Source organism: Balearica regulorum, chromosome 7 (genome assembly GCF_011004875.1).
Source record: "Balearica regulorum gibbericeps isolate bBalReg1 chromosome 7, bBalReg1.pri, whole genome shotgun sequence".
Taxonomy (NCBI): Eukaryota; Metazoa; Chordata; class Aves; order Gruiformes; family Gruidae; genus Balearica; species Balearica regulorum.
The window spans coordinates 7529687-7555067 of NC_046190.1; the positions used below are offsets into that span (position 1 = coordinate 7529687).

The window sequence follows — 25381 nt, forward strand, 5'->3', positions numbered from 1 at the left end:
GCCACTGCTAAGTCTTTTTCCTGTACACAGGACCTGCTTATCAGGTCCTTTCATGTAGATCGACAGGTCTGTAAGGTGACTGAGCAAGAACTGTACCTGTGATTTATAAACCCATGATATCTAATTTACCTATATGCAAAAAAACAAATTCATTTTGAGAAAAACATGTTTCTCTTCATCATGACATGCAACAGCAGTTGCTTGACAGTCTGCTTGGTTCCCCACCATTCTACAACCCAAATGTGTGGCTGTACCTGGTTTCAGCCAAACTTCGTGTCCAAATTTCTTCCACCGGGAAACAAAAATAATGCTCCATGCAAACAAAAAGATTTTGCCAGTTACACCACTAGAGGATCAGGTCCCCATACATTTACATCTGCTTTACCATTTTAAATAATCCAAAAGTTAGGTCTACCCAAGGGAAAATTTCATTTAAAAGTCCGAGACCAACCTTAAATAATTTTCTACCTGAATAGAGGCATATGGATTTTTTAAAGTCAAATAATATATTTTACCATTTTAGATAAAATGCCAGCTGTTGTGATGAAATAGGACAGTGACAGTTACATTAGGAAGACCTCTTTCTTAGCTGTCTTACCCTTCAAGCTGTTACTACGGTGCTAGCCAGTGCTGTCATGACGGCTCCAAGTGGAAGATGTACCAACGTGTCACAACTGGTGTTGTGTTAGTAAATACCATATGCATGTTATTTTTGATTTCCTACGAAGGTCTAAGGGGAAGGAAAGTATTTGATGGAAATGATGTTTAGTCCTGAACTTAGCTTCACATTGTGGAAGAATGAAAATTAAAGCTTGCTTAAACATAGAAGGAAATGCAGCCAATCACAGCTGAAGGATTAGTAAAAAGTGTTAAAAATATTATATGAAAGTTTTAATTACACAGAAAAATTATAAATTGCCCAGTAATTACAGTATATTGATTCCTTTTTTTTTTCTTGAAATGCTAAAACTATTTCAACACACACAGAATCAATAAACATAATTAAAATATGAGCTCATCAAAACAGTAATTAAATGTACTTAACAGCTTTTGTGGCTTTTCTCCATATGGTTACTGTGGGAGTGTGAATCTGGCTTGCTAGATAAATGTAACAAAATGAAGTGAAAGCCTGGGAAAAGATTACTGTGGTATCATAAGCAAATACAATAAAGTCTAGCTCTATAATAAGTTCCAATAAATCAAAAAGTTGACAAAGGAAGCAGTGTTTACAATTATTAGAGAGAAATTCTGGATGTTTTATATTTTTATGGGATTAACACTATCATGGACTTAATACAGAAGCCAAATCAAATCTTTCTTCCATCATTAAAGCTGTTCTACTAGAAGACTTTCTGTTCAATGAAAAATATTTGGGACCGTTATGGGTTTGCTGGTGTTGGTGACAAATCACTTGACAGCTGTCATTCAGGGCACAACTCAGCTCAAGGACCTAATGCAGCTGCTTCGAGTTGCCCTTTGGGGCAGCAAATCTTTCTTCAGCGATTAGATAAAGCAGCATGACTGCCAAGCAGAAAGTAAATTAGGTGCTTAAAGCGGGGTATGTGAATACCTTTTCTCCACCTTTCTACTTCCCTCTTCCCTGGGTATGTGTGCAGTGTCATAAATAATACGGAAAAATCAATGGACAGTGCTTTTTTTAAAAAAAAAGAACAAAAAACATGCACATCTTTGGAACTGGTTTCCTCGGAACACACCATGGGCATCTATGGGCTATGCAGCTCCTTCTCTGCTGCCTTTTCTGGACTCCTCTCTCTAACACATCTTCTGAGACCCTTGAGACATGTGGCATTTAAATGCCATTTTTGCATCACTGCCATGATGGGCCCATGCAGATCACATGCAGTGCATATATCATCTCAGGTGTTTCCTGGATACAAAAAAATTTGCACGGATGTTAGGGAAACGCTTACTGCCCCGTACTCCCTTGATTGAACCAATGTTGTCACTGATTTAATAAGAAGATATGAAAGTAATCAAGGTAGTTATTGTGTAGTAAAAAAAAATAGAAGCATGAAGATGTGGTGACATATCATGTCTGTAATTAAAAAAATGAGATAGATGTATTTTTCTAGTACCCAATGCACAGCTAGCATTAATGGCATTGGCTGTGTAAATAAAGTTACTGCTACTTCTTGTTTTCCCTAACCACCTCTTGACCTGAGAAAACAAGTACATTTCAAAATGTGATGCATAGCAGTGTATTGCAGAGATATGCACAATTTTCTCAATAGCTTATGGCCACCAGCATACCTCACACCTTAGTGTTTTGAAAATTCGAACATTCATTTTAAAAGCTTTGTTTAAATCCACCCCCAAATCCCTAAAGCCAACTAAACCCAGAGAAAGGAATAAGACAATACATTACAGTTTCTTACACTTTTTTCCAAAAACAATCACTAGAGCTTTCTCTCAACCAGATCAGGCCTCATCCTACAATGAATATATTTCTCCATCACCCCAAAGGCTCAGAAAAAAGTGCTTTAAGATAGTGAAGCAGGGCAACCAGGCAAATAACTCCTTTAAGTCAATAACTCCTTTAAGAAACAGCAAGATTTGGTAACTAATCAGGGGTTGTTAAGGAAGGAATCCTATTATGGTTGCAAATACCCTTTCTCTCCCTTCCTTCTAGACTAAGGCACAGCGAACAGGAACCCGTGACACAGCAGAACGGAATCCCCATCCCATTTTTAAGTATCAGTACGCTTCAGGAGTGCAGGAAGACATTACTGCTTGCGTATTTGCCACCTTCAGTCCTTTCTCACTTACCAGTTTTCTTTCCATTGTTGTCACTATATACAGCTGCTAAAAAAAATCCCTCCGTTTTTTTTCTTGAAATGATTCATCTTTTTTTTTCCTTGTCCTTGAAAGCACGTAATCTTTCTATAAATAGGACCTGGACCATAACTCCTGAAATTCCAGTTGCACTGACGTTTTTAAAGCTTTATATAGGACTCAAATTGTGGGAATAGAGTTCATGATATTCCCTAATGAGAGAATCACATTCTGTTAAATTCCTTTACTTTTATCACATGAGCTAATGAAAAGACCACCTTTTTTTTTTTTTTTTCCCCCCCAAAGGTAGCTAATTGCTCTAAAGATGCAGTTAGAAGTATACAGCTCTCACCCCAGAAGTATTCACACAAAACCAAATTCTTCAAAATCCTGTGAACTTTATGAGAATAAAGCACTAACTCTATTGGCTACTGTTTGAAAATTAGTCAATATGTTTCTGTCTTTAGCAAACTTTAGAAAATTTGAGCTAGTTCTTTTACACCTGAAAAACAGGACACAATAATCTGTTACTGGGCCTTAATATAAATTGTTTCCTGCCTTTAACGGAATATAACATCCTATTGCCTCTTCTGCATGGTGCTACGAATTTATTTGACTCTGCATCCAGTTTCCTCATCTTGTATTATGTTGCCAAGCAGGAGACAAAAAGTCTAGTAATTAAGGCTGCTTTTAAAGTTGAAGATGGCCTTTTAAAAGGCCAAGATTGAAATGGAAGATTGAAGACAAAAATATCTTTAATGAAAATAATCAAAAGGAAAAAAAAATAAAAGGTTTATTTTAGACTTGGCCTGAATATTGAATTACAATGGATTTAAAATATTCAGCAGGCAATAATAGCTAGAAAACAAATATCTGGCAAATTAGGCACTGCAATCTGTAGCAGGGAGCTTCATCACCCTTAGAAATACGTTTTGCAGGCACATTGATTTTTTTTTCTCCTGAATCAGCCAGCTAGATATAAGACTACTTCATCTCAGAAATATACATTGTCATAGGAAAATCTGTTTACTGGTCTGTGTTGTCTGAGTGTGTATGAACAAGTAGTAAGTTTCAGCGTAGGAAGTAAAAAGTTAATTTAAAAAAAACCCAAAACTGTGGTATATTACTGTTTTGTGAGAAGAACGCAGTATGACAGGGTCAACTACCACATTTAGCCATTCATAATTCTGTTTACTTTTGCACAGCCCCAATGACATAGGCTGTGGACGATGCCTTATTTGCAGAAGATCGTGCGTTCCCAGTAAGTTTTCCTGAAGTCCCACAGGGTATGGCCAACGTGATGGAAGACTGTAGCGCACGCATGGCCTGTTTCATCACTGCTACCATTGACATCAGTAGAGTGGTTCTGCCTACAGCATGCTATATTGAATTGGGCCACGTTTTTGAAATTTTAACTCAGGTATCTCATGATCCCATGTTCCTTTGTCAGGTACTTTCTTTGCTAGGGCTACATCTCTTGTGCTGCGGTTTGCTTTCATCCCTGCAGGGATGCGTTTTCTTGGTGGTTGAGAACAAGTTGTAATTCTTTATTTGAGACAAAATGAAGGGTAACTTTGGTATCTTTCATATAACAATTTTTAGTACCTGACTTCTGTCTGTCTCTCAGTGGTGCTGGTGACTGGCATAAACCTGGAAACAAAAGGTTTAAACATAAATTAAGTTTGTGCAGAGCATTTAGAATGGTGGAAAGCAGTAGCTGACACTGGGACAGGAAAGATACAGTTGTAAAATACCCTGCCTTTTTTTCGGGGGGGGGGAATGAAAATTGTTACGGTACACTATTGGCTTTTTATGCTTATTTCCTATTTTCTGACAGTCTGAAGAGAACCTGGTTAGGCATTTCCAAGCCCTATGTTTATATTAAAATATGTATTCTGTGGTTTTGAAACATTAATTTGTTTTATTTTCTCTGAAAAACTGAAACCTGACTCTTCTTAAATCTGGCATATAGGTAAGAAAAAAAATGAAGAACAGCTGCTTATTTTAGAGGGGAAAAAATAATAACATAGCAATAAAGCTCTGATATTTGGAAAAAGTGTAGTGAGCATGTATAGTACATTAATGTCTTATGAATTTGAGCACACACATGCAGCTAAACGCAGGCCTAAGTTTTGAACCTGGAGCTCTTGCAGCAAAGCCCACTCTCCCCAACTTCTATACAAACGTGCGCTCCTCCATGCATGGCTGGTCCCATTGGCTTCAAAGACACTACTCATGGGAGTAAAGTTACTCATGCATTTAAGTGCTTGCTGGATTCAGGCCAAAAGCTTAATCTTTTCCATTTAAAACCCTTTTCCTAAACTGATAACAGTCTTCAAGTTTTCAGTATCATGTGCAGCAGTTTAAATAATGTAGAACCAAAGGGGGGGGGGGGGTAAGTGAAATAACAGTATTGTAATTTAAGGAGTATCATGAGATAAAGAGCATAGCACAGACACGGTTTTATTAGTAGTAAGTAGTTACCTGCAAGGCTGCCGTATGTTGTTGGTCTGAAGGCAATTCATGTCTCTCAATTTCTGAAAAAGCAAGGCAGGGAGGATGGGCAGCTTGAAAAATGCAGGTACAAATTATCAGAGTAAAGCAAAGTGTAAAAGATCATATTTTATCTGAAAGTAAACAAAACTTGTACCGCTCTTGAAACTCAGTACAACAGGGCAAAAAATTTCATTGAAAGTGTACAGACTTTAGGAAACAAAACCACAAATATCCTTTTGGTCGTTGAGATTTTTTAATTGTTTTGATTTTCCATCAATGGTGGAGGCTTCCAATCCATTCCAGTTTTTGCAGTAGTCTCCCTATGCTCTTACCTTCCATTTTATTGTAGATGAGCTCTGAATGACTCTGCTAACCTCCGTTAGAGGTGTTTCATTCTTTCTCCCATTAGGTCCTAAAAAGGGTATTACATACACAAGATGATGTTCCATTTTCTAGGTGTTTGGTTGGGTATCATTATTTATATAAATGCTATTCATATGCATGCTAGAGTAGACAAAATCAAATAAACGTGCTTTATACCTGGAATGGAAAATACGTAGAGTTTATATGGTATTTATTTCCTTTGTCTTGGCTGGTCCTTCATGAGACAAGATGTGGAGGGAGCTGCTCTCTGCGGTATGGGTAAGGTTTGATTAGGAGTTGAAAAGTTTCACTGCCCTTCAGGAGCAGTAGTGCTGATAACATCCTCCTGCAGCTTCCAAAGGTCTTTCAGACACACTCAGTTTCTCCTACCTACCTTCCTACAGACAAAGACCACAAATTTTACTAGATATTTTCTTCGAGAGGAGTTTAGAGAAGGAGAGATTTGATGGGCTCAAAGAAAACTATCTGCAGTAATAGTCAGAGATGGAGCTTCATAAGGACTGATGGCTTTTTGCCCAGAAATGCTTCACTGATGTAGCCCAGACAGGGACTTTTCCCAAGGGAAAAAGAGCAGGAGCGAACAGAGGGGGAGGAAATAGAGAAGAAAAGGAAGAAAAAATCTAGTTCTTTTTGAATTTTTTTAAGAATCAAATTGTATGTCTCTGGGTTTTCCTCAAGGAATAGAGGGAGAAAGTAAGAAATGAAAGTAAGATACTAACTGAAAATGTTATAATATCGATTTTGCAATTTTAGCATCATTATTTATCCGCATTAACAACAACGATATACCTTTGAGAGCAAAGAACTCAAGTAGGTATATTTTGAACATGTGTGAGCTGTAGGAAAATATTCAGGTCTATAATGTACAACATTGATATCTCATCATTTTAAAATATATTTGTGTTATTGTGCTGCATAGTCTTCAAGTAGATTAACTGACTTATTCTTGCACAGTCACATCCTAGAGTATCACGTTAAAGAATTTGTGTATGAGCAGCTTCTCTCTGAACATATATGGAGCTAGTGGAGTCTGAGGATGGTTAGTACAAGCAGCTATGTGAGGAAAAAACGTGGTCAAAAGAGACCATGGAATTTCCACCATCACGGTGAAAGGAATGGATGAAAATCCCAACAGAGCAGGCATGTGGAAGTAGTCTCTGGGGACAAATTCTAACATAAATGTGCCATGTTACTGCACAAGCCAAACTGAATTTAAGTCAACAATATCTCTACTAGGCTTGGTATCAGACCTGCCTGTGTAAGGGAGAAAAGTGCTGAGATCCTGTGATATCCCAAAAGTGTTAGAAAAGGGAAACAATTGGTATAAACATAGAAATTCAACACCAGAAACAAAATACTGACCTAATCAGTGAAATGAGCATCAAAATCAGTCTTCATGCTAAAGATTTAAGGGTTTGGCATATCAAATAAAGCATGAATATCTTCAGGAATATGCCAGAAGCTAATTGGTTTAAGAAATCTGGCTCTATATAGAGACCATTACTCATAGATATCACGTTTTTCTATTGTACAAATTATCTACAGTGCTCATACTGTCTGCTCAAGGGAAAGTTTATTTTCATTCAGTCTTTTCTTCCCCCCTGACCTTAAAGGACTAATTAACAAAGTATTAGCATGTTTCTAAAATATGACTGAATTCATCTGCTTAAGAAAATGTACTGAAGAATGTACCCTATTATTAGAAATGACAGGATGTATATAGGGCCATATGTTTTCAAAGGAGTTTCTGTCAGTGTTAATCAAAACGTTGGAGAACTTATGAACATACTGAGCAGCACGTCAACCATATGGATGATATCTTCCTTTTAATAGTGAGAATTTGAATTAATAATAAACACTGGAGAGTAACCTAAAATGAGACAGAAACAATAATATTAAGACCAGCAAAAGCATAATATCACATCAGCCTGAAGACTCCTGGGCATTTTAAAAAAATTCCTATTGTGTGTTAAATGATGGAACTACATTCATTAATTTTTCTTAGTTTAGCTTGGAAAGGTAACTCTAAAGATGCAGTTTATTTTTACTGGGTTTTGTACAGGACAGAGTTTGGCTCTTATAGCATGCTATAGCATGTATCAGTATCATGTGCTCGTCTGACTGGTAGATGTACATTCATTATCACAGTCTATTTGCTATTGAAAAGGCATTGGGATATCTGTTTGGTGACACATACGTGCACAAATCATTTCATGGGCTATGCAAACAGCTGCAGGAAGAAAACTGAGTCTGTTTCTAAGTTTGCTAACCTGGAAAATGAATTGAGACTACATTATTTTGAAGAAACCTCCAAGGGCTCAACTTCAGAAACTTACCTGCTTTTACAGATGGTGAATTCACTGAATTAGATATTGAGAAATCTGCTTGAGAGAAAATTAATGTTGTAAGTGCAGTTACATGCTTCTATCTCACTTATGGGAGCACATAAGAGATAAAACCATAAAAAATGCAAAAAATTTAGTTATTAGGTACACTAAGAAGTCCTGCCTTTGTGCTCACAGTTGCCTGCAAGCACACAACCACACGCCCTACAATGGTCTTTCAAAATCAAGCCCTTTTGACCGAAGGCAGCTCTGCAGCGGGGGACTGGTCCATGCCCAGGACAGGGCTCGGTTCCCTGCTCTGCTATATGGGAATTCTCCTTCCCCTGTATGGGAATTCTCCTTCCCCTGTATGGGAACTGAGTGCTCGCTCCTTGGCATTGCCCAGAGCTGCTAGGTGCCACTCAACACCAATGCAACACAGGGAATGAACTGCATTGCCAGAAGACACCAGGAGGGTTTAAGCTTGTTGCCCCACCACCTCGGGACCCCCAGCCTTGGTCCCCAGCCCCCAGCTGCTTCCAGAAGTTGCACCTGTGCCTCAGCTGGCGGCAGGATCGTGGTCTTTCTCACCGCCTGATCTCAACTTGGAAGGTTTTATTTTCACTGATACCAGTCCTGGTTTATTTTCTCCTTGGTTAAATACAAAATTCCCTTTAGACATTTGACTACTCGCACCGAGACACAAAGCCTTGAGCTGCTGATAAGCACAATCCAGCCTTGGCAGGGTGAAAACCTGAATCTTCTAACAGAGAGAGGGAGAAGAGGAAATATAACTTTAAGTTTTTGAAGCTATAAATTGAGATCTCCCTATTATATAGTGATGGTTTTTATTGGTAACTATCCATCTGCATCAGTTCCCAGCTCAGGAGTATTTTCTTTTGGCATTTCTTTTCCATTTTCCCCTTGAGTCCATTCCTGCTTTCCAACTTCCTTTTCTGATGCTGGTTGAAAAGCATGTTGTTATGGATAGCACCTTCTGACTGGTACATAGTCTTGCACCTGCTCTTAGCTTTGTTTTTGGAGTAGCCACAGAGGACCCTGTGACAAGGAGCAGAGTTCATCCCTCCTTTCCCCTCTGCACTGTTCCATCAGCTCCTGTAATTTTTCTGCTAGTATTTGTTCTGCTACTTAATAGCCTGTGACTTTCCTGCAGATCTCAGAGGAGTTTCTACTGCACCTGGGAATCAGTATCCACCTGCAATTTATTGGTAGAAAATATATATCAGCTTTAATTTTTTTCCTTTTTCAGATGAAGTACCAGGACCCCTGCACATAACGTGCCAAAAGTCCGCATTTCACAGTGAAACCTCAATTGCCTACCACTGAGACGTGGAGGAAATGCAACCTCTAATCGACCTGCTGAGGACACCATACCTGCAGGGTGCAGCTGCTGTAGTGACTTTTATTAAGCTTGTTCACAGGGCACCCTCCCACCACACTGTGATCCAGCCGCCTGCCCTGCTCTTGAGAGCCTCCTGCAACAATACTGCTCTCCTTATGGCCAGAGATTTTAGCTTTCCAGGCCCTTTTCATTCTTAGTTTCTCCCTTTTACACACTGCTCTTCCTCCAAACATCATGGACTACAGCTTCTCTCTCTGGATGAGCAATATTTTCCTCTTCCAGATGTTCCATCTCTTTCAGACAATCTCTGCACTAAAGTTTTAGGCACAAATTTTGAAGGTCTTTCTTATATCTTTAGAAGACACCTGTCTGGCTCTTCTGCATATCTTCTGCAGCAAGCCAGTCGGCAGCATCAGCTGAATGCTGTAAGATGTCCTGAGGTCAGACCAGCATCCCTGCTTGGCACGAGCCTTTGGCTGGTCTCACCAGGCTGCATCAACGTTGCTGGAGTTTCTGTACAGACAGCTTATGCATCTTCACAGATCCCTGTTCTCTGGTGTGTCCCATGAGTCCTTAAATACTTTAAATACTTCTGCCATACAAACTACGAAAAAGAATCCAAAAACTGGCATGTAGCTTCCACCAGCCTTCTGTCAAGCAGATGTTCAGCTATAGGAGTTGCATGAGGCATTGTACTGATGCTGAAACTAATTCCTCTTGCCTCCAAATCACAAGAGGAGGTGTTAAAACCTAAATAAATAAATAATATATAACTCTGCAGCCAAAAGAGAGAAGTGGGTGCAGGGGAGAGGAAACATGCTTGTTAAAACTTCCAGGCACCTTGGCAATTAGTCTCACCATGGCATAATCCTGATGAGCTTTCACATCTCCTATTACATTTGGTACATAGTGTTTGTTAGCATTTTACTCCATCTGCTTCTGTGCAATCTCCATCAGCTGAAGGAGGATATGGTTACTCCAGTCACTAAATAAATGAGGGAAAAGGATCTTTGCACAGGAGTTAGAAGGGCTCATTGAAAGAGCTTTAAACTAGATTTGAAGGAGGGAGTGATAAAACCAGGCTTGCTGGAGATAAGTCTGGGGGCTGCATGCCAATTTTTTAGGGACAGTGTGCTAGCAAGGTCCTTTAGTCTACCGTCTCAGTGGAGGTAGGGGATGGAGATCCCTGCAGCAGCAAAGACACAGGGGTTATTGATGTGTTAGAAACCACAGAAGTGCCTGAGAATGGTCACATAGGAATTAGGGCTTCTTCGTCCAAAAAAAGGGTGGCTGGAATAATAGCCCGGCTGAAGTGCACCTACAAATGCATGCAGCATGGGCAACAAACAGGAGAAGCTGGAAGCCATTGTTTAGCAAGAAAACTATGATATAGTTGCCATCACGGAAACATGGTGGGATGACTCACCCAACTGTAGTGATGCAGTGGATGGCTATAAACTCTTCAGAAGGGATAGACAAGGAAGGAGAGGTGGGGGGGCCATGTATGTTAGGGAGTGTTCCGATTGTCTAGAGCTTAATGATGATGATGATGGGGTTGAGTGTTTATGGGTAAGAATCAGGGGGAAGGTCAACAAGGCAGATATCATGGTGTGAGTCTGTTATAGACCCAGCCAGGATGAAGAGGCAGATGAAATATTCTATAAGCAGCTGGGATCAGTCTCACAATCGCTAGCACTTGTTTTCATGGGGGACTTCACCCTACCAGACGTCTGCTGGAAATACAATACAGCAGAGAGGAAACAGTCTATGAGGTTCCTGGAGTGTGTGGAAGATAACTGCCTAATACAGATGGTGAGTGAGCCAGCTAGGGAAGGTGCCTACCGGACCTGTTGTTTGCAAACAGAGACAGACTTGTGGGTGGTGTGATGGTTGGAGGCCATCTTGGGCATAATGATCATGAAATGATAGAGTTGTCAATTCTTGGAGAAGTAAGGATGGCGGTTAGCAGAACTGCTACCTTGGACTTCTGGAGGGCAGACTTTGGCCTGTTTAGGAGACTGGTCAACAGAGTCCCTTGGGAGGCAGTCCTGAAGGGCAAAGCTGCCCAGGAAGGCTGGACATTCGTCAAGAAAATCTTAAAGGCATAGGAGCAGGCCGTCCCCATGTGCTGAAAGATGAGCCAGTGGGGAAGAAGACCAGCCTGGCTGAACAGAAAGCTTTGACCGGAACTCAGGGGGAAAAAAAAGGAGAGTTTATGACCTTTGGAAGAACGGGCAGACAACTCAGAGGGACTACAAAGATGTTGTGAGGTTATGCAGGGAGAAAATTAGAAGGGCCAAAGCCCAGCTAGAACTTAATCTGGCTACTGCTGTAAAAGACAATAAAAATGTTTCTAGGAATAGATTAGCAACAAAGGTGGGCTAAGGAGAATCTGCAGCCTTTATTGGATGTGGAGGGTAAACACAGTGACAAAAGCTGAGGAAACAGCTGAGGTAATTAATGCCGCCTTTGCCTCAGTCTTTAATAGTTAGACCACCTCCTGGGCTGGAAGACAGGGACAGGGAGCAGAATCCAAGGGGAAATAGTGACCTGCTACACCACTTAGACTCACAAATCTATGGGGCCAGATGGGATGCACTCAGGGGTTCTGAGGGAGCTGGCTGAAGTGCTCACCAAGCCACTTTCCATCATTTATCAGCAGTCCTGGCTAACCTGGGAGGTCCCAGTTGACTGGAAGTTAGAAAATGTGACACCCATCTACAAGAAGGGCTCGAAGGAGGATCCAAGGAACTACAGGTCTGTCAGTCTCACCTTGGTGCTGGGGAAGGTTGTGAAGCAGATCATCCTGAGTGCCATCACATGGCATGTACAGGACAACCAGGTGATCAGGCCCGGTCAGCATGGGTTTATGAAAGGCAGGTCCTGCTTGACTAACCTGATCTCCTTCTGTGACAAGGTAACTTGCTTAGTGGATGACGGAAAGGCTGTTAATGGTTGGACTTGATGATCTTAAAGGTCTTTTCCAACCTAAATGATTCAATTTGATTCGATTCGATTCAATTCAATTCAATTCTTATGATGATCTCTGTTGCTTGTGGTAAGTATCTGTTACGTTAACTCTTACTTTTCCTCCTCACACTTGGAGGTAATGCTTTTTCCCCCACTAGCACCCAGGCATTTGCTAATAATAAAATTACTGCTCTTTTTATTAAGAGGTCTACACCAGCATGACTTGCAAGTTCAATAAAATATGTTGGCTAGTGTTCATTGCACCTTGCCTGAATGGAATAAACAATTTTTTTCCTAGTGTGATATTCAAATTGTTGAATGCATTAACTTCTGGGATTTACTGATCAACTATCCCTCATTAGAAGGAATATCTCTTGTTTTCAGACCAAATCTACTCTTATTCTTCTAAAAGGAAATAATATGCTTTCATTTTCCTTAAAGCCAGTTAGTAATAGATTTAAGTGGATAAATATATTTGACATTCTTTGCCTCTCCATTTCTCTTTTGCCAGCAATGTCGAACAGACTGTGAAAAGGAGAATTAATTCATTATCCCAAGATATTAATGAAGTTCTCTAAGCTTCTGATTCTTGGACTGCAGGTCATTAGGAATCATTAATTTTTAAAGCTACGGATGATGTCCTCTGAAGCAGATATCATATGAAATAAACAGATCTATTAATGTGGTAGTAGGACGAAGCTTGGGAGGGTGTAATTGTATGGAACAGCAGAATTTTACCTATGCAAACATCTTCACCATAAACTGAGGTGAGTTGGTGAGGCAGTGCTTGGCTTTAGGCAAGCTATACTACTGTATGGCATAACACAACGTATGAGGATTATCATTGTTGACTCTCAGAACTGACAAGGTAGTCTTGTGCATTTTTCCATTTCTGCACTCCAGCAGCCACAAAGTGATAGTTACCTTATATATAGCTTTTGTCCAGTCACATCATGGTCAGAGAGAGCCTACAGCTGTCTGTAAGAGGTCCTGCAGACTGATACATTCATCACCTGAAATCTTTTTTTTTTTTTTCATTATGTTTGAATGTAGAACATATTATGGTTTTTCTTTTTCCTTCCTAAGAAATACACATATCCCTCCCCATTTAAGAGTTAAACATGCCTGGACTACCCCAATAATGACTTTCTTTTTGATGTTTCTATATAATGATTAACTCTTATTAATATGTAGTGCTCCTAACCTGAGAAAAGATATGAGAGCTCAGGATTGTTTGAATGCCGACTAGGATATCTGCGTTAATAGTCAAACCATATGTCCTCCTAGAAGTATGATGTTGTTTGCGACCTCAGAAGAAATCAGGCCTGCTTATGGCAAATATATGGAATTGATTAAATGAATAAATAACCCTATTATTTAGTTTTGCATAAAAATATGTGGGACCCAGGTCAAAGATAATCCCTAATTTTTCTATGCATAATAGATTCCAAAGTGTAAACATTACCAGTAGCATGAACCAGACTAGATGCTTTAAGTCAACAGTCAAAGGTGCGAATGTAAACTCAGAAATATTGATAATGTTTGTGAATAACTTCAGACTAAATTATGCTGGAGTTCCCAAGCTGATACGAGTGCCTCTGTTCTTTTAATACTCCAGTGTCTGTTATACGCATGAGTTCAAAGACTGACCACGGTTTTCATGTTGAAGTTTCTCTGTAATATTTGGCATCTTTACTTAATTTCAGAGCCTCAGCCTCTGTGTCAGAATAGCATAATTTATTGAGGAACTGAGGTAATATTTTCCTTCAGCCCGTACCCAGGCACTCTGTATTTTCTGATCATGATCCTTTCCGCCCTTGATTTTCTTTATTTTTTAGCTTTGGTGCAGAGGTTCTGGACCATAAAGATTACAGTCTGCAGATCTGATCTTTCTTCCTCTGTACAACTCCGTGCTGGGCAGCACGCGGAGAGGAAAACCCTGCTGAGAAGAGCTCACAGAGAGGGACCGGGGGGCAGCAGGGCTACAGGAGGTTAAAGCACCTGCTTAGAAATAGCAGTACAAATGACCGTCTTGTCTGAAAATGCAAGCCAGGCAGAGTGACACGCTGCCTGTTGTGGGCTGCATTGCATTTGCTTGTATTTTGCTCCCCATGCCACAGGCTGAATTATGAATAAAACATGAAACTTTGCTTTTGCTATGAAGCCACTAAGAGATCTTCAGTCAAATTCTCCACTTCTCAGATTAATTATGAGCAGAATAGGTGTAAGACTAGCAAAGCACCTACAAGTTATCCTGCTTGGAAGAAATTTTTTGCTAAGCTGTGCATGCTGCAAATGGCCTTCATCCCCAGACCCTGCTGTGCTCTGCTGAATCTGAGACACAAATCCAAACTGCCCAGCTGCTTCCTACATGTGTAATGATTTCAAAGTCAACCCTCGCACTGCCATGTTGTGTTTGATGAAGTTCAGGTTTGAATTCTGAACGGAACAGCTCTTCGCAGTTGGATCTTTTATCTGCTGAATGCACAGGGGTGAAAAGAGAGCAGTGTATCTGGTAACGCACAGAAAGCAGACCTTATCTAATAACATATGGGCTCACAATTCACCTGTGTATAGAATGCAACCCAATGTGCCCCTGGTATGGGAGGCATCCAAAGTCCACTGAAACCACTGGGAGCCTCTCCATTGTCTTCAACTGAATTTTAGATCAGCTCCATAATGTACTGGGCTGTCTCTGATAATGAAGGCAGAATATAGGAGTTGACAGGTCAAGGGCATCACTCGTGTGCTGATAACAAGTTCAACTAACAGGCACAGCATAATGTAAAATGATGCCTAACTGCGTGAGAAGGCAATAGGAGCAGCTCTGCCCCCCCATTAAATTTGAATTTAGGAAATGTCAAAAAGTTACTGTGTTCTAAACATTCTTCCTAGCAAATAATTTTTTTATTAGAATCGATGTTCAAGAATTTGGATTGACTGATGAATAGCTATTTTGGTTATTCAGCAGTTTCTTTAAATTTGTTGTTTAAATATGATTTCATTTTTGTCTCCCTCCAGCACAACTTCAGGCAATATTTTTAAACTATAATTTAATGCATGCAAATATAATCATTATTTTCAGTAGACATTTGGGTTGTTTTATTTTATGCAGTTCTCTAATTAGCATACTCATCCTGTATTCTGTAGGTACCCATGGTTTAGTTTTTGCAGCATCTCCTAGAAAATTATGGTATGGTATTTGGTCTGAAAAATTATATGATTTGAATTATGTATTTACAGTTCCCCAAAATCTGCACTGTGTGCTTTACAAACAAAAAAAGAAGAAAAGAATCCAGGGTAATAGCTGAGAAATTCTTTTTGCTATCAGCAAAAATGAGCATTGCTTTGATAAATTAATTCAGCCACTCCTCCACAAAGACAGGACGTATACTTACATAGTATCTACATAAATACAATTTGTGTGTGTGAAATACAACTCAACGTATTTGTGAGATGGACCAGATCCAAAACCCACTGAAGGTAATGAGAGAATGTAGTACATATTTTATGCATACAACTATGTAAATAAGTGCTGTGTAGGCATAGAGGTGTGGGAGCGTAGGCAGGAGCACGCATCCTACCTGCACATCTGCATATGCGTGCACACATACACAGCTATGCTATATCTTGCTTTTTCCTGTGCATGCAGTTTGTACACAGGGCTGGCATGATGTCATTGGAAGATACTTAAGCTTCGTTTGAATTTAACCCACTGCCTGACGCATTTAGAGCCTGTTTGTCATGATGCCTGGCACAGAGAAGGAAATGTGGAAGTTATCAGTTTGGTGTTAGGTGGTTTGTGCTCTGGTGGGGAGAGGAGGTTGGTGATCCCAAGTGGGGCTGCTTAAAGTCCACCAGAGAAGGGGACAGGGCAAGAAGTCACCATCTTGTTTGTTTTCCTTTTTCAGAAGTCCCCAAGCCTGAAGGAACCACATTCCCTTGAAGCCACCGCACAGTCATGAAAAGCAGCTGAAAACATAACTCAGCTTCCTCAGTTACACAGAATTTGTAACCCTGCCTCACCTGTTTTTTTAAGCCAAAAGCCTAGAAAACAAGTATACGGATGAATGGAAGGTTTCTTTCTCATCAGTGAGTCATTGCTTGAAGCAAATTTTGTCTACCTGGTTCCATGGCATACTTGGTAGTTACCTGGGAGTTGCCCACATATAACTCATCTGTTGTTCTCAGCCCTGACGAATATATTTAAAATGCAGCTGCACAAATGAATCAGAAAGACTCGTAAAATCATGTGAGTCTGGAAACTTCTGTTGCTTCCAAGGTTTTGGTTTGTTTTTTTTTTTAATGACAACCTCTAATTTGAGAGCTAAATCACTGACATAATAGCTTATGGTGCAAACAGATAGTTTCTCCAAATGACTTTGCTATGAGACAGTAAAAAGTCCTTGTTATAAATAGGCTTTTCTAGGTGGGATGACATAATATCCAGTATAAGATATTAAACCACAACTGATTGCATTCTTTGTTGTGTTATCCTGCATATAAATCACCAATGTTCCAAATGCAATGCATTAGAAGCTAAGAATAGATCTAATCAATAATCTACTACATTATTGATGGTTTTTATAGTGCAAACTTAATCTTTTGAAGTGATGCCATTAAGATATTTGAACAACCAGTCTGCACAGAGGATAAAAACCCACTGCTGTAACCTTCATAAAGTGCCAGACGTCTTTGCTTAGAGAGCACTGGAACTTCTGCAGATGATGGATGTGAGCAACCAGCCCCCAGAGCTCCTTCTGAGCACCTCAAGACCTGCTGAATATCTGCACATTTTCTGTGGCATCTATCCCCTTGCCACAGAGGAGGATGAACATCCAGGCTACCCCTCCGTGATGGCAAAGGAGTATATTCGTATATATACTCAGGGTAAATGAAATCTTAGTGTAGCATTTGTCTCTGTGCGGGGGTCTGGGGGAGGAAGTGCACTTGGCACTGGTAACAAGGGAGCCGTAGTTTGTTTGACCGAGCTCCTGTTGTAGCGGGGGTAGAAGGTGGAGGCACCAGCCATGGTTGCCTCAGAGCTGCACTGTTTTCAATATGCAATTATACCATCCCTAAAGGTAAATAGAAGGTTTGTGTGTGAGAAATATTTCTGTAAAATAGTTTGCAGCTGAAAAGATAACACTATTCCCTGCTTCCTACTTGGCTGTACAATTTTAATTATGTCAGGGAATCTCTCCTATTTTATATTCCATATATATTTATGGAATAAGCTGTTGGCAAATAGGACATTATTTCAAATAATTTAATGTATTTATTAAAAGAGATTACAAATCTATCCAGGCTATAGTCATTGCACTTAGGGCAACTATTATGGTTATATTATTGTTCCATTTATTTCAAAATATCTTTGGCAAGGACTGCTCCTCCGCGAACAGTGTGAGAAAGAGACTCTGTCTGATGATCTGCCCTTCTGTATGGCAGAGGGCTCTGCCATCCCCTTTTCCCTCCTAGCCCTGTCCAGATAACTACGCTCTGTAGATTCAGAGTAAGGCCAGGGCAGAAGGGGAAAAGCCTGATACACCCTGGCTTTATTTATTTATGCTACTCGATTTTAGCCCCAAGTGGAACAGAGATACGGAGACACAGTCAGCAAGAAGCTGCAGAGCTGCTGAGGGATGTGGGAGTCCTTGTACATCCCTTCCCTGACTGGGGATCTCCCAGGGGAAGCAGTAATGGGCTACAAAGCCCACTGCACTAACACACCCCAGACCAAGGCGAGAGAACATAAATGAGTCTGTGTTTCCATCTGCCCCAAATAGAAGGGCTGGTCTACATGCATCATTATCATCATTATTGCTGTTATTATTGTTGATATGATTATTTCTGCAGCCTTTTTACTCTGTTGGTGCAAAGAGTTGGCATTCCTAATGTGCAGCCTCCACATAGCAACTGGCATGAACTGTTATAAAGCTGCTCATATACCTAAGGGTACCTCACTGGTGATACAAGCACATTTACCTATGAGGGAGTAAGAGAGAGGACCATATCCACTGTTAAATGAGTGCAAAACGTTGTTTTGGGTCCTTTCAAAAACCAAAGGATGAATGTGACCAGTGTCTGATATGTCTCTAGAGCAGCACCTGAAGCATCCCACGCTGAAATACAATTACTGCTGCTCAGGTATCATGTGCTGCTGTTTAATCAGTATCTAGAGCTTTCTAATATTTTTCACAGGTTTAACATGGTATGGTCAAATAAATAACTGTATGTGATGGTTTTATTTAATAGATTCTGGGTAATAAGTTCATCTTGGTTAAGTAAACCCCACATATATGAGACTAACAATACATCCCACTGCCATACTCCAGAGTCGCTGCGCTCTGTAGCCATCACAGCCTCTCCAAAACGCTTGCTCTCTCAACGGATATGGCCCCAGCCCCATGAGTGCTTACACACCCATTCACGTGCACTACACCTCCACTGGTTTCACTGGTCAAGGTCATAAATTTAAACATCTTTATAACTGTTAGTAAGATTAGAGCTGTAACAACATTTTGGGTGCTTCCTACCTTCCTGAATTGCTGCCACTGCTCCTTGTTTGCCATAACATAACGCATAACATATTTTATAGGTTTCCAACCTTTGAGCACAACGGATTAGAAAGGAGGCTAATTATGCATAAGATAGACAGTGTCGTGGTTTAACCCAGCAGGCAGCTAAAACCACCACACAGCCATTCACTTACTTCCCCCCTCACAGGTGGGATGGGGGAGAGAATCAAAAGGAAAAAACTAAAACTCGTGGGTTGAGATAAAGACAGTTTAATAGGACAGAAAAGGAAGGTGGTGATAGTAGTAGTAGTAGTAATAATTAATAATAATAATAATAGAATATACAAAACAAGTGATGCACAGCATAATTGCTGACCGCCCAGACCCGATGCTCAGCTACTTCCTGAGCTGCACACCCCCAGGCCAGCTGTCCCAGTTATATACTGAGCATGACATTATACGGTATGGAATATCCCTTTGGCCAGTTTGGGTCAGCTGTCCTGGCTGTGTCCCCTCCCAGCTCCTTGGGGACCCCCTGCCTTCTGAGAAGCTGAAAAGTCCTGGACTGCTTGGCAACAACTAAAACATTAGTGTGTTATCAACATTATTCTCATCCTAAATCCAAACCACAGCACTATACCAGCTGCTAGGAAGAAAATTAACTCTATCCCTGCTGAAACCAAGAGAGATAGAAAGATTTATGTAAATATAAACCCAATATAATGTATTATTTACATACAGCCTATATCTACCCTCAGTAACTTCTAGACCAATCTTGGCTATCATGAATAGCTTGCACCTCATTTCTGAATCTTAGTCCAGAAAAGAGTGGAGGATTCTGGCTACCTTAAATGGCTGCTAATATTTTCTAGACTAGTGCATATTTGTATAAGAACATAACTCGACATAACTCAACACAGATGGACAACAAACAGGATAAATCTCTATCATTTATTACATTTGCCTAGCGATCAAAGGTGTCTAACTAGACATTTTTCCTCATTGGTTGTTTGCATTATATATGCAAATCTTTTTTCTTGCAGAGCCATTTCCGAATATATTTGCAAGGCTATTGATGTCCATTACTTCACTTAAATATAGATCAGAAATACTGACAAATATTTTCATTCAAAGAGTTTGATCATTTTCAGATTACTCTCCATGCTAGTAATTAACCTCAGTCAACACCCTTGCATAGCACTTTCAAACACAGTTCCTAGCAAACATAAAGTTTCATAAATATGTACTAAATAACCTTAAAGCCCTTTATGAATAATTATGAGTTTTTAAGTTTTTGTGAATCTGCATATTAATTCCATTCCATAAATAATACATGAAGCAAAAATCCAGCTTGTTTGGTGTCTGGGGACAGAGGAAGAAAAGAAGGGGATAATTATCAGTTTAATGTGGGAAAATACTTAACCTAAAAGATTATCTTCAAAACTGATGACTCCATAGGTTTGTACATATGTGTGTATAAACACACACATATAAAAAAGATATATATATAAAGATGTGTATATCTGCAGACAGAGTAGAGACGTGCATCCACTCTGAAAGAATGCTTTCGTTTGAAGCATGTTATGCTTCTGCCTCTGCTGTGCCATGCTGAGCTCTTTAACTGTGATGAGCTTAGCCTCCATATAGTCCCTCTTTCTATAAATGCATGTTCCCCCAAAGGTAGAAAATTAATGAGAGGCTGCTGACTAAAATTACTACATTTTCCTTTCTGTGGGACATTATGGATTTAAAAGATAAGAGAGAGTGCAGCGAGTCCAAAAACAATTTCATTTCATTAATCCCTTAAGTGCCTCGGGATGAGCAGCCCATGTCCAGCAAAGGTGATGTTACACCAGCTTTTGCAGCCTATTGCACGGCATCCGAGCGCAGTACCTCGGCGTCTTGTGTGCTCTGCTTCTCGTCTCTGGATGGAAGACGTCCAATGAAAAGATGGAGTGGGAATGATATATGGCTGAATGGTCTTAGACTGACACTTCCTGGATGCACGCTGACAATAATAGGAAACGTAAGGGGTTTGCAGAGCCAGCTCTCCGCTGATGCAGTGCCTGGGTGTTTTACAGAGTTTACAGTAAAGAAAAGGTATTTTCTGGTCAACTGTTTTTTCCACATAACAAAATGGAAACTATTATTTTTAAAAGCAGAACTCAAGAAGATATTAAATGTTTGCCTTTGTCACAGGACTGTAACTGTGTGTATTTGGTAGAAGTGTATTGATTACTGCATCTTTCATAGCTGTAATTGTTTAAGAATATAAACACAGCAAGATTTGTCAGATAAAGTACAGCAGATGTGGCTGGAAAATGCATAGAAGTTTTGTGCACTTGAAACAGAATTTGCATGTGTGAAACCCTGTCTGTACACCACTGCTGTTTATAGTTCGTAGAGTATTTTGAGAGAAAATTATAACATTCAAATTTTATATTTTTAAATGAAGAATTCCATTTGGTTTTTATGTATTAATCCACCTATAAAATGAAAATAGATTTCACTTTTCCTTTCAAGTCTTTTAGATCTATTATTTCATTTCATGGTCCTGTTCAGCGGCTGGTTTGAAGCAATGAAGGTAGTATTAAAACATTTTAATAAAGACAAGCAAATAAATAGCAAGCCTGTTCTCTTGGGCTTAACACAAACAGAAAGAAAAAAAAAGAAAAATTAAATTTACACAAGAATTTTGAGAGATGCAAGTGCTCCATTGCTGCTATTGATATTTTCTAGCACTGCAGCATCACTGGAGGAATGCCTCATTTTGCTGTGCGGGTGGCAGAGAAGCTGCCCAGGAAGGCGTGTTATACACAAGGTGATGGGAGCTGGTACCACCAGCGGTTGAACAACAGCCTCAGGAGAGTGGTACAAGTCTATCCCAGCTGAAGGGCTATCCCAGGCCATGGATGAGTCCTCCTACAAATCACTGCACTTCTTTCCCCAGGCAGGAGCATCCTGCAGGCAGCATGAGGAGAGCCCTTGGCACCTGGGTGACTGCGGTCACTGAAACGGAGCAGTGTGAACGCTCTCTACTCCTCACTCAAAGTGACCTGTGGTAGCAAAGCTCTGCTATTTGACCTGGTTAAACCTATTTCACCAGCTCGACTCACACAGTCAGTAATAAAAGCAATTAGGTGAGTGGCTCTATCACCGTATCAGAAAGGTTGATAACCTCTGGCAGGAGAGTGGTGAGAAATAGGAGAATTTAGCCCACCCTGCAGCCACAGCAGGACGTGTACACACATAGGAAATCTCTGTATTTTACTCTTACACCAGCCCTTGCTTTTGTGTGTACGGGGAAGAAGCAGAAGGAAAAGGACCCCGCAGAAGTGGTTGAAACAAAAGCTCGACCTGAAGCCACTCTAAAAGTTTCTGGGAGTGAGAGAGAGACTTGCAGAGGTTTTGGTAGTACTACGTCTCTTCACTGAAAGCCTGTTAATTAATTATAAAGACTCAACTGGAAATAGTTTCTGGAAAATAAAAAAAAAAACCCCCAAACAAAAAACCAGAGCACCCCAAATTTGTTTTCTACTAGAAATGGGACACAGAGTTTAATGAACTATTTTTAAAAGCCAGTATTACAGTTATTTGGGAATCTGTCTCCCTTGTAAATTGAGAGGTCATCAGGAATTTGTAATTTAACTATTTTTATTGCAGAGGAAAAAAAAAAGAAAAAAACAACCCATAAAATATTTAATTGTAGTTGCTGTGTCTCACGGAAGGCAAGACTTCTTGCCTCTGAAATGCTTTATGTGGATACAAACCTGTTGATGAGTGGTTTAAGCTAATTCTTATGTGTGCAGGACTCATAAATTCATAGACTTTAGTATGAACTCAGCTGCAGCCTATGTTATTGGTTAAACTGTTTTCATCTCAAACCCACTCTGAATCCCCAACAAAAATAGTAGGCCAGATGCCCAGACTGCAGCTAGAGACCCTCATTAGGCATCATTTGCATCCTATTAACCACTGAGCTGTGGGTCATTCGCTGCCTGTCAACCATTCAAGTCATTCCTTTTGTGTTAATTAGTAGAGAAATAAGGAGTTAATGAAGATCTTATGATCTGTGATGATTCATCTTTGTTGTTTCAAACGAATCCCTGCTCTCTGAGCACTCCAATGAGCTCCTACACACCGAATAATAGAGAAATAGTCAGAGGGAGCTTACAGCGGCCTTTGGAGTGTTGTTCTCCAGGGACCTTTTGCATGGTGGGCTTTGTTAGCTAAAGATTAGAAGGAGTTAATTGCTTCAAGATTGCTAGCAGATTAGGTTACAGGGTGTGTTGTATCTATGTAAGCATATGTCAGGTCTAGTTAAAAGATAGAAGATGCTTATTTTAATAAAATTATGAAAGAAAGAATTAATTTGTCATTATAGCGAAAATCTTATTTCTACTCTTAATTTGAGCACTTACAGATAAATGCAGCGCTGGTTTTGCTCTCGCTTTCCTTCCCAAAACGGGAGCGCACGGCTCTTCGCTGGGCAGCACGGCTCCCTAGGCTGGTCCCAAGCTCACCTCTGACTTGCCATCCCTGTTTGAGGAGGGCAGAGCAGGGCTGGGCTGCGCGGGGGGCTGCAGGCCCCATCTCCTGGGGCTCCTCTTCCTCTCGCTCCGAGGGGATGAGGGCTCATGGGCCGAGCGGTCAGGGGGAACGCAGAAAAATCCCACAGCCTGCGTTCCCGAACACCTGGAACCTGAAGCCTCACCTGCCCTCACCAGGATGGTGAGATCGCTTCCGTGGGGCAGGAGTTGCTCTGGCTCCAGCAAAGAGAAGCAGCTCCTACAAGCTGCAGTGCTCACCTTCAGGTTTGCTCTTTCTTGAGTGCCTGCTGATCCCTGTCGCTCCAGGGAGCCGCCAGCACGAGACCTTTCCCAGGCAGCACCAGCCAGCAGATGCCTTTGGGCCTAGAGATGGCTGGAAACTCCTTTTTTCAGACTCTTAATTTCAAAAATAACCCACAAAAAACAAACAAAACCCCCACAGTCCCCTTCCCCAAAGCGATTTCCTCAAGGCTTAGAGCAGAAATTGTTTCTACATCCACAATACCTGTGATGCTTAAGTCTATTTATTTTTACAGCAGGCAAATGAAGTTGAAAGTTTTGTTTCTTCATTTCCTATTTGCTTCCTCTGGAGCAGAGACGGTGGCTGGGGAACCAGGCTGGCATGGCTGGAGAGGTTAATGCCTCTTTTTTTCCCCACTATCATGCTGCAGGCTGCTGCTTCCAACAGCAGGAAGGTTGGAACATGCATGGACGTTCATCAGCTATGACCTGGATATGTACTAAAATAAACCCCAAATTTAATATTTTGGGCTGTGAACCAAAGTAGGTCAATAAAGAACAGCTTCTTGATGTGGAGGATAGTTCCTGCTTTTCTTGCCGTGGTGGCAATAACTTCTGGAGAGAAGCTGCAGTGCTCCGCAAATTGGGCTCCTTATGCAGAGGCTCTGCTGAATTCTCAGAAACTTTCTGAGTTCCCATAACTGGGGGTACATGGACCAAGGGCATCAGGAGCTGCTTCAGGACAAGAAATAGCTGCTCCTCTTCTTCCTCCTTGCTGGATTTGTGAATGGTACTTTAGTCCTTTTAGGAAACTAGTGTCTTGCTTCTATTTAAAAAGAAAAAAAAAAGCCAAGAACTGAAATTAATTATTTAGGTTTCCCAAATATTGTGAAAGTTTTTATTTAGACTTTTTTTTTTCCCTGTATGTCTATCAGGTGGAAAATAAAATTAATTATTTGTTCAGCGCTATATTAAAGTGTCTGTGAATGTTGAGGTGTGTTTTAGCAATGAACAATATCCTAAAAGAGCTGAAGATTTGTCTGAAAAATGTGCCACTCACTCTTCACCATTTTAGCTCTCACAAATAGCACGGCAGTTAGAAATAGCTATTTTCTTGTTTGTGAAGAAACGCTGTGTAAATTGCAAAGATATATCTGATGAACACTTTTTTACATCCTATTGTGAAAATTGTATGTGGTTCATGTCTTCCTGGCTGTATTTAAAAAAAAAAAAAAAAAAGTCAGATATTTGGCTCCTCGTAAATAGTATTTTCCTCATTTCATGGGTAAAGGTGTGGGGACAGGCTTGGTGAGGCAGGAGAGCAGCCCAGGTTAGTCCCATCCCCTATGGCTTGTACTGGTCCTTTGCACTGGGATGCTTTGCCTGGGCTTAGGGTGATGCAGCCCAGCAACCTCCACAGCAGTTAGTAAATAACTCCCTGGCTGGTTCATTATGTTAGAGTCCCTCTCAACTTTAATTGCTGTAAATGAAGAGAGGCTTCACGCCACTTAGATGTTAAAGGGAAAAAACCCTGCCCTGCCCCTGCACACGCAGGCACAAGAGGAAAAAAGGGAGGTCAGTCCAAGTGATAAGGGAAAGGTGGCCATGACTCTCATGCGACTTCAGAGAGCTGGAGGAGATGGGAATGTAACTGGAGGTGGATCAGGCGCCGGAGGAATCACAGAGAGCGGGCAGGGGATGGGGTGGGAGCGGGGACGCAGCCTGCGACGCACAGCCCAGCTC

General features: G+C 40.6%; 1 protein-coding gene across 1 annotated transcript in view; it reads left to right on the forward strand.

The window, feature by feature from the left end:
• The window catches only part of RAB11FIP2 (RAB11 family interacting protein 2), a 152374-nt gene that overhangs the window by 70834 nt on the left and 56159 nt on the right, over positions 1-25381 (forward strand). The window lies entirely within an intron of this gene.